A 10,670-nucleotide genomic window follows, 5' to 3' on the forward strand; every position below is an offset into this window, starting at 1 on the left:
AAAGTTATCTCTTTCATTACTCTCCCACTCCATTTCTCCACCAACTCAACCATCCCATTCCTTCATGTTCTCCTCCACTATCTCCTCCCCTTTACCATCCCCCACTCACTCCATGTTTACCCAGAGGATAGCATCTAATTCCCCTTCTCAGGGCAATGCATGCTGTCACTTTATCTTATTTACAATGTCCTTTGCCTTACAGAAGTTTTTTAGTTTCAGGAGGTCCTATTTATTGATTGTTGTTCTCAGTGCCTGTGTTACTGGTGTTATATTCTGGAAGTAGTCTCCTGTGCCAATCCATTCAAGGATACTTCTCACTTTCTCTTCTGTCAGGTTCAGTGTAACTGGATGTGTGTTAAGGTCTTTGATCTACTTGGACTTGAGTTTTGTGCATGTCAGTAGGTATGGATCTATTGGGATTCTTCTACATGTTTGTATTCAGTGATTCCAGCACCATTTGTTAAAGATGTTTTCTTTTTATCTATTATACAATTTTGGCTCTTTTTTGTCAAAAATCAGGTGGTTCATAGGTCTGTGAATTAATGTCAGGGTTTTCAATTTGATTCCATTAATCCACGTCTCTGTTTTAATGCCAATACCAAGCTGTTTTTATTACTATAGCTCCATAATAGAGATTGAAGTTAGAGATGGTGATATCTCTAGAAGTTCCTTTATTGTACAGGATTGTTTCAACTATTCTGTTTTTTCAACTATTCTGTTTGGTGCTGTTTCTCCATATGAAGTTGAGTATTGTTCTTTAAAGGTCTGTGAAAAATTGTGTTGGGATTTTGATGGATATTACACTGAATCTGTAGATTGCTTTTGATAAGATTGTTATTTTTATTATGTTGAAGAGCATGGGAAATCTTTCCATTTTTGATATCTTTTTCAATTTCTTTCTTCAAAGACTTAAAGTTCTTTTCACGCAGGTCTTCCACTTGTTTGGTTAGAGTTACCCCCAAGATATTTTATTTGTGGCTATTGTAAATGCTGATATTTCTTTGACTTCTTTCTCAGCCTGGTATCATTTGTAGATAGAAGGACTACTGATTTGTTTTAGTTAATCTTGTATCTTTCCACTAGGAGTTCCCTGGTAGAATTTTTTAGGCCACTTATGTATACTATTCTACCATCTGCAAATAAAGTTACTTTTACTACTTCCTTTCCATTTCTATACACTTCTTCCTCAGTTTTCTTATTTCTCAAGCTATAACTTCAAGTATACTGTATTAGATATGAATGGAGAAAGTAGACAACCTTATTTTCTTACTTATTTTAGTGGAATTGCTTTGAGTTTCTCTCTATTTAGTTTGATGTTGGCTGTCAATTGGCTGTTAATAGTCTTTATTATGTTTAGGTATGTTCCTTGTGTCCATAATATCTCCAAGACCTTTTCCATGAAGGGGTGTTGGATTCTGTCAAAGGCTTTTTCAGCATCTAATGAGATGATCATGTGTTTTTTTTTTCTTTAGGCTTGTTTATATGGTGGATTATATTGGCAGATTGTGAACCAACTCTGCATCTCTGGGATGAAGCATCCTTGTCATGGTGGATGATGTTTTTGATGTCTTCTTGGATTTGGTTTGTCGATATTTCATTGAGTATTTTTGCATCAGTGCTCATGAGGGAGACTGGTCTACAGTTCTCTTTCTTGGTTGTATCTTTGTACAGTTTCAGTATCAGGGTAACTGTGGCCTCATCAATGGAGTTTGGCAATGTTCCTTCCGTTTCTTTCGTGTGGAACAATTTGAAGAAACCTTTACTATAAAGTAATGTCTGTCTTTGGAAGTTGAAGCTTGTTTCTCGGATGCAGCAGAAGAATGGATTCTGTTTCTGTTAGCCTGTGTCTTTTTATGGACAAATTGAATCCATTGATATTAAGGGATATTAATGACCAGTGATTGTCAATTACAGTTACTTTTTTTTGAGTTAGTGTGTATGTGTGTTTCTCTTCTTTAGGATTTGCTGGTGTGGGATTATCTATTGCCTGTGTTTTGTGGGTTCAGTTAACTTTCTTGGTTTGAAGTTTTCCTTCTAGTGCTTTATGTAAGTCTGGATTTGTGGATAGGTATTGTTTAACTCTGGTATTTTCATGGAATACCCTGTTTTCTCCTTCTATGGTGATTGAAAGTTTTGCTGGGTTTAGTAGTCTGGGATGGCATCCATGGTCCCTTAGTGTCTGCTTAAAGTCTGTCCAGAACCTTCTGGCTTTCAGAGTCTGACTTTGAGAAGTCAGGTGTTATTCTGATGGGTATGTTTTTATATATCAGTTGACCTTTTCCTTTGCAGTTCTTAATATTCTTTCTTTATTCTGTATGTTTAGTGTTTTCATTATTATGTGTCCAGGGGTCATTTTTCTGGTCCAGTCTATCTGGTGTTCTGTAAGCTTCTTGTAGTTCCATAGGTATTTCCTTCTTTAGATTTGGAAAGCTTTTTTCTATGATTTTGTTGAATACATTCTGTGCCTTTGAGGTGGACTTTTTCTCCTTCTTCTGTCCCTACTATTATTAGATTTGGTCTTTTCTTGGTGTCCCAGATTTTCTGGATGTTTTGCATTATGATTTTGTTGGCTTTACTGGTTGTTTTTTTTTTTTTTTTTGACCAATGAATCTATTTCCTCTATTCTAGCTTCAACTCCCGTGATTCTCTCATTCATCTCTTACATTCTGTTGGTCATGCTTGCTTCTGTAGTTCTGGTACATTTACCCAGATTTTCCAGAATTCCCTCAGTTTTTGTTTTCTTTATTGTCTCTATTTCAATTTTCAAGTCACGAACTATTTTCTTCACCTGGTTGATTGATTTTTCTTAGTTCTCTTGCCTTTCTTTAAGAGATTTATTCATTTATTCCAACTTTTTATTTGTCTCTTTTTATTTCTTTAAAAAAATTTTCATGTCCTCTTTAAAGGTCTCCATTATCTTCATAAGATTATTTTTAGGGTCTTTTTTTCTGTTTCTTCTGTGTTGGAATGTTCATGTCTTGCTGTTGTAGAACCACAAGGTTCTGATGGTGCCATATTTCTCTTTAGGATGTTGAATGTGTTCTTGCACTGGCATCTACCCATCTCTTCCTCCCATCAGTGCAGGCAGTGCCTGTGCCTCTTGGTCCTATCAATGCAATCTGTCTCTCAGGGAGTCACTGAGGTCCTAGGGAATGGGTGGGCTTGGGGGTGGAGTGGGACTTGTGGATTACAGAATTCAATGAAGGTAGGGTGGAGCAGTTTGCTCAAAGTAGGTTTATGTGCTGATCTGCTGGTGTGGCTGCTATTGGAGGGGGAGGGACACAGGGTATGTCCAGGGTGTAGGGCCTAAAGGCTGGGATTTCCAGCTGGGAGGTTACTCACTTACCTTTTGGTCCAATAAATATAGAAGATGCCTGTGTCTCAGGGAGCTGCTAAGGTCTCCAAAATAGAATTTCTTAAGGACTGACCCATCATTTCAAAGTCTCTACAACCAGAACAAGATTGATTAGACTCTGTGGACAAATAACAGCTACTGCTATGATCTGGGCATAGGATGAAAATGGTCAGAGGAGGCTGGGACTGGGAAACCCAGGTACTTGTAGACAGTAAAGTGGGGCACCTGCAATTAGGGAGAGGGGCATGCTTAGTTAAATACAAGAGGGAGCCTAGTAATTTCCATTCTAAACTAATAGCAAACTAAGCAGAGGTAGTGTGGTTCCAGTGGGCAAGGAATAAAAATACCAACATGATGTCGCATGGCACTGCCTTCAGGAAGGCTGGTGGATGCACCACACAAGACTCAGAGGTGAAGTCTGAGCCCCAGCAGTAACATATTTTAAAACTTGTTCAGAGGAGAGATAAATCATCAATATTAGGGGCCTAGAACTTCTAAAAGAATTTATGAACTTAGGCTTCAGGTGAAAAGTGAAGATCAAGAAGAAAGTGTTGAGACACAAAAAAGACAAATGGACCTACTAACTAATTATAACTATACACCCCACTTGAAAAATAAAATAACAATATACAGAAAAGAGTTAAAATGCTAAGGTGGGATGACAGAATTGTTGTGATGTCATGTTAACTTATAGCTTTGAAATTGTTGTTTTAATGTTTTAGGAAGACATACACAGTCAGAAGCAACAAAGAACGGAGCTTTTATGTAGTCTCTTGAAGTACAAGAGACACAGAACACATGCCATTCTATTGGGCATGAAAAATAATAAAATTTGAGCTTTTAAGGTGTCTGTTTATATAAAGGATATAGTCAAATTGTCTTTCTGTAGCTGAGAAATATATTAAATATATTTCACTTTACACAGGACAAAAGAACCCTCTGTCATAAATCTCAAAACAGGAGAAAACACGCTGTGAATGGCGGCAGCAGAAGGAATTAACACCATTGCTGGAATAAGAGCCTAATGTATGGGAATAGTCCCATATTAAATGGGAGTGTTAAGTAGTTTAAATAATAGGACCTGTGAAACATGAGTAAAGAACAATGAAGTTTCAAGCAGACCAAAAAGAGAATGTAATACTGAGAATGTTTATCATTGAAATATTGTACAGTTAGTAGATTGCTTAACTGGTCTATTCAATGGCACTTCAAAAAAAAGACAACAACTGACAACCGGTATCTAGAGAAATTATCATCATTGTATACAGAAATCAAGAAATATGAAACAGAGAAAAGAAGAAAAAAAGTCGAGGTCATGTCAAGCACTATCAAGTAAATGATTAAGAGTTGGAGTGGTTGGCATGGGAACCTGATTTTGATCCCCATGTAAACATGCCAGGCCTAGAGACACTCATCTGTAATCCCAGCATTTAAGATGTTAGAACAAGAGGATTCCTAGGTGTCAATGACCAGCCAGCCAAGACTAGTCGATGGTCTCCATGCCCATGAGAGACCATTTTTAAAGACAGCGATTAGCATTCTGTCCTCTGGCTTACACATACACACATGTATGTGTACCTACCTGCACACACAAACACAGACACAAACTTCTAATACACTTTTTTTTAACTTACAGAACTAACTCAAATGACTCATACAAAGAATATTTGAAAGATACACTTTAGTAAGAAGGAAGTGATGGCAAGGTATAAATTATGAGATATTAAAAAAATACTAAATTGGACTATGAAGTAATAAAACTAGTGTCTAATTTAAAACAGAGCAGCACCAAAATACTGGGAAAAAATGTAACAGTAAGGTTGAGCAAACAGGGGAGTTCACTGGCTATATTGACTTTACCATTCAGAGACTTGATAGAGTTCTGCTTTAAAAAATGATTATGTTTGTAACAGCAAAAAAATAGAGGCCGTGAATTTTGAAAGAGAGCAAGGTAGAGGAATATGGGGGCTTTGTAGAGAGGAAAAGAAGAAATGCTGTATTATTATCTCAAATATATAAAAACGTTTCTAAAATGAATATATTTTAAACAAATGGAAGATAGAAACTGATGTGTAACTTATGAACCAGTTGCATATGGTAATACAAAACGGAATATGAAATCCCAGTAAATGCCTCTTCTTCTCAAAGGTGCCTCCCGAGGTGATCTTAGAAAGGGGCTCCTATTCATGCAACCTAGAAATTGTCACAAAAAGCAAGTAAGCAAAGGAAATTCAAAACTTTAAATGTACAAAAAGCCTCTGTGTCTGAAATAGTTGTCACCCTTCAGAGAAGCCACGTGGCTTTTCATGATAGCAAGCTCGGTAGGGGTGTCCTAGCCAACCAATGCGGCTGGCTCAGAGCTGGCAGGCTCAGAACAGCGCTGGTATTCTTTAACACGTGCATAGATACTCAGGGCAATGTTGTTCTTGTGGGTTAGAGGTGGATTCTCTGGTCACAGAAATGAAGCACTTGAGACCTGCAGATGCATCTCCAGAGCTCTGGGTGGCATTCACATTCACACGAGCTCCTCTACCAGTACGAGGCTTCTCATCAGAAAGGAAGGAATTGTTCCTAAGCTAAAGGGGAGGAGGACACAGGAGAAATGATATCCCAGAAGACGTAAGGAAACAAAAAGTTAACAGGTAAGAATAAACTCACCATGGAACACAGGAAAGCTTTAAAAAGCAACCCAAGGTAGGCACAGAAGAGGAGGGAAATAAAGTAAGCAGAGCTTAGAGAAAAGGCAGAAAAGACTAAAAGGTACCACAAGTGCACAAACATAAAATCTTATAAGGACAGATAGATAACCCAGTCCCGTTAAAAGAGCTTTTCAAACTAAAAGTCCCATGATATGGAGCTGATAAGAAGTTTTGAAATATAAAGACAAGGAAAAGCTACACATAAAGAAACTGAGAACTAGATCTCAGATATAATTTACTTTGAATTGCCAGTACTTTACTGCTTGATAGATATAATATCAAATTTAACCTCAAAGTCTATGGCTTAGCATTGGAAAGATAAGAAGCGACACTACCCAAGTGTTTAGAGCTTAAGTTCACCAGAGCATTAATAAGTACTGAAACTGTGTGCATGAAAGAATGCTACAGTATCAGGAGCTATAATAGCGGAAATATTTCTGCACCCCTCTTATGATGTTATTTTGTTTTCCCATTTGACCAATCTAAAATAGTCTGGGAGGAAAGTCTCAATAGGAGATTGTGTAGATCAGGTTGGTCAGTTGTATAGGTCAGGTTGGTCTTGATTATATTATAGGCTTGTCTTGAGTATATTAGTCAGAGAAGGAAGACCAGTCCACTGTGAGTGGCAACATTCCCCAGGAGAAGGGATCATGAACCATGTAAGAGAAAAATAAGAAAAAGAAAAGATGCTAAATGCAGCTATCCATGCATTAAATCATTGCTCTGAGCTCTTGACTGTGAAGGTCGTGTGGCCTGTTCTGTTAGGCTCCAACCATCATGGCTCCCCTGAACGCATGGCACAGTAGAATTGTGTGTTATAACAAACTCCTTTACCCTGAAGTTGCTCTTGTCAGAGTATCCCACCACAGCAGCAGCGAATGAAACGAAGGAAGCTCTCTGACTAATTGGGACCCATTGGTTAAAATAAAGTAAGAGTGCAGTAGAGAGATAGCCAGCTAGAGTCTGAGAACCACCTGCTATCAGTTTTTGTAAATGTAGTTGAACACTTGCCTGGTCTTGATGACTTCTACCGCTGAGCAATGTCTGAAGCACTTACTAGTTGCTCTGCGCTAGGTGTCTGTTGAAATGTTTTGTTTGAAATGTCTGTTGCTTCTTGTGTTCCCTTACTACTGTTTGCCTGCAAGATATCCTGTGTCCATCATAATATGCAGGAACATGGTTTTGGTTTTCTGTTTTGGTTTGGTTTAATTTTTTTTGAGACATGGTTTCTCTGTGTTGATCAGGCTGTCCTGGAACTGACTCTGTAGACCAGGCTGGTCTTGAACTCACAGAGATCTGCCTGCCTGCCTGCCTCTGAATGGCTGGGATTAAAGACGTATGCCAGCACCATCTGGCCAGGAATATATTATAAAATGTGTGTGATGGTGAGTGTTATTCTTGCTGCCCTCTTTATTTATAATGTGTCCTTGATCAGAAGAAATATTTAATTTCTGAAAAGTCCCACTTACAGGGTGTTTTGTGTTTGGTTATTGTTCATCAAGGACTTACACTTTGCATTTGGATTCTGAATCAAATTGATTTGTGTCCATGGGGTGAAGTCAAGATTGCAGTTGGATTCTTATAAATAAATATCCAAGTACCAGCACAATATGGTGGAAAAAATTGATTTTATTGCTGAGCTGGCTTGACAACTCTGCTGAAAATGAATTGGACACACATATATATTATGATATGTATATGATAATATATTATAATATGATATATCTTTATTTCTGGACTCAGTATTCAATTCTAGTTATATAGCCATGCAACTTAATAAAAATATAACTAGTATAAATTAGCACAACTTTGTATTCAGATCTTAAAACCAGGTCACATTCTCCGAAGTTGTTCTTACCTTCAGGGTTGTCCTGGTATTATATGCCAATCCAATTATCATGTGAGTTTTAGAGTTTCTTTTTAAAACACTGGTATTTTAAATGAGAATAGTGTCTATCACTGAGCCGCTTTGTACAGAGCATCCACGTTAACAGGCATTGAATACATTAGGCTGTGACTATTGTCCATAAATCCATTTATGCAAACAATTTTCAATTTCTTATAGCATGTCTCTTTAAATTTGGCCCCTTGTACACATGCTTTGAGAGCATTTGTTGTTTTTTTTTTCTGGTATAAAGAATGCTGATGTTTCAAGCCTCATTTTCCAATATTACATTGACAGTTGTCTCAATCTATTTTGCTTTACAACAAGAGAGCGTCTGTGTATTAGTAAAAACAAAAATATTTTCTCGTGACTTCAGAGACCGGAAAGACCAAGGTTAAAGAGCAGCAGGTTTGCTGCCTGCTCAGTGGTGATCTACCCCCTTCCTAGATAGAATTCTGTGCCTGTGTCCTCTCAAGAGGAGAAAGACTTGAGTCTTCACTTAGGAATAAACGAACTCTCCCTAGGCCCTATTATAATAACGTTAGCACTTTCGCTAGAGCTGACCCTAATCTAATGACCTAAAGAGACACACCTTCCAACACCAGTGCACTCGGGATTGAATTCCCAGTGTATGAACTCTGGAGGACAACTTCAGATCATAGCTATCACAGAAGCATCAGTCCTTAAGGCCTCTATGTCCATTCTTTTGGGTGTTATAGATTATTAAGATACAAAACCAAACAACAGCAGCAAATGGAGCTTTATGTCTCCATATCTTCTTCTTGCATGCTGTTTATTATTTTCTTTTGTTATTGTCATACCTCTGACTTCCAGGAGCCTAGTAAGAGAATCTCAGCTTTGCTCTCAGCCATGGTGGGTGGAATTTATTTTTTACCAGCACTAAGACATTTTAATTCTATCAACCTTCTTTTATTTTAAGAAAGTCTCTTCCTAGACTGCAACACTTTCTGGGTTTTATGATGAATAGGCTCTCAATGTGATCAACTTTTTTTTCTTTTTCTTTCTTTCCTTCTTTCTTTCTTCCTTCCTTCCTTCCTTTTATTTACAGTGTTCTGTCTGCATGTATTCCTACAGGCCAGAAGAGAGCACCAGATTTCATTACAGATGGTTGTGAGCCACCATGTGGTTGTTGGGAATTGAACTCAGTACCTCGGGAAGAACAATCAGTGCTCTTAATCTCTGAGCCATCTCTCCAGCCCCCTCAACTTTTTCTTTACAGTCTGTCTTTCCTGTTTCAGCTTTGGTTGTCTATTTTTGGTTAGCTAATTTTTGTTCCCAGTTTGAATTCACTTGGTTATAGCATGCTCTATTTTTATGTCACTGGGTTTGATTTGACAGCTTGTCAACTAATAGTTAAGAATTCTCAAGGGGTGCTGCTTTACAATTTGTTTTTCATACAAAGTGTTGACTTTTTAAGTATCAGGGTTGGTAAGTTTCATAAAACTTTTATTTTCTTAAATTGTTCTTGATGGTAATAATCATTCCTTAAATATGTGTTAGGATTTATCAGTGAAGGCATCTGAGTTCTTAATGCAGAAACTTTCTAAATTAGTACACTCATTTTCCTCCCCAAGGTTAATGATATTCAGCTTTCTGTTTATTCAGGCTAAGACGATTTTTGTAAAAAGTTTGAGTTGTTGATTATGTGTGCATAGCATTTCCACAGAGATTTCCTGTTATAGTTTTAGTATTAGTAGATTCTACAATGATATTCTTCTCTGATGATTAGTATTGATGGCTCACGTTCTCAGACTTCGTAATAGTTTACTAAGTTTGTTACATTAAACATCCTTGCTTATGTTCTTCATTGCTTTCTGATCTATTGGCTTGACTCCTTATTTCCTCTCTCATACTGTGTATCCAAGCTGTGCTTGGTTTTCCCTCTGCTAAATCTAAAAACAAAGAAAAACAACAGCAAAAACCCACAGCCACTCACAGAAATGAAATTGCTTGGCAAGCATCAAGTTTTGCTATGAGATGATTTCATTATCACTCACCCCTAAGAACTCCTGTTTAGGATGCTCTGACTGTTCTAGTAATGTGCAGCCTATATTTTCCTAAGGTTTCATCGTCTGATAAAATGACCTTACTGTTATTGAATTTTAAATCAGTGCCATGATCAGAAGACTTACTAAATGCATTCTCTCCTTTAAATGTATTGGAATGTGCTTTATGACACCCTGTATGATCTGCTTTGGTTGACACAGTAAATATGGGCCAAGTATATATGATTTCTAGAGTCTACTTAAACCTTATTTCTATTTCCTGAAACATTTTATCATTGCCTTTTATTTCAATTTGTGATAATATTTTTCTCACAATTTCTACATGTCACTCATATTTATCTGCCTGCGCAGAGTTCTTAACATCTCCATGTGTATCCCGGCACTTTCTAGAATTTCCTGCAATTCTGTCAGTAACCTGTGTGTTCGAATATCTGTTGTTTAGTTCCAAAGCTTTTCTGACTGTATATCTTTATTTTTTTATAATGCTCCTCATGTTGAAACTTACCCTTCCTGGTACTGATGGAGCTACCACCACATTCTTTGGCTGTTTTTAATAGCACATCTGTTTCCATGCTTACATTTCCAACCTGACTTGGTTTGCACTTCAATGGTGACTCTAGTGAGCAGCGTTTAACTGGATCCTGTTTCTCTATTTAGTTTAGTCCATTTTTCTTTCATGGCTGATGTGGTTGTGTTTGAATATG

The sequence above is a fragment of the Myodes glareolus genome, chromosome 4, assembly GCF_982192425.1.
Source record: "Myodes glareolus chromosome 4, mMyoGla1.1, whole genome shotgun sequence".
NCBI lineage: Eukaryota > Metazoa > Chordata > Mammalia > Rodentia > Cricetidae > Myodes > Myodes glareolus.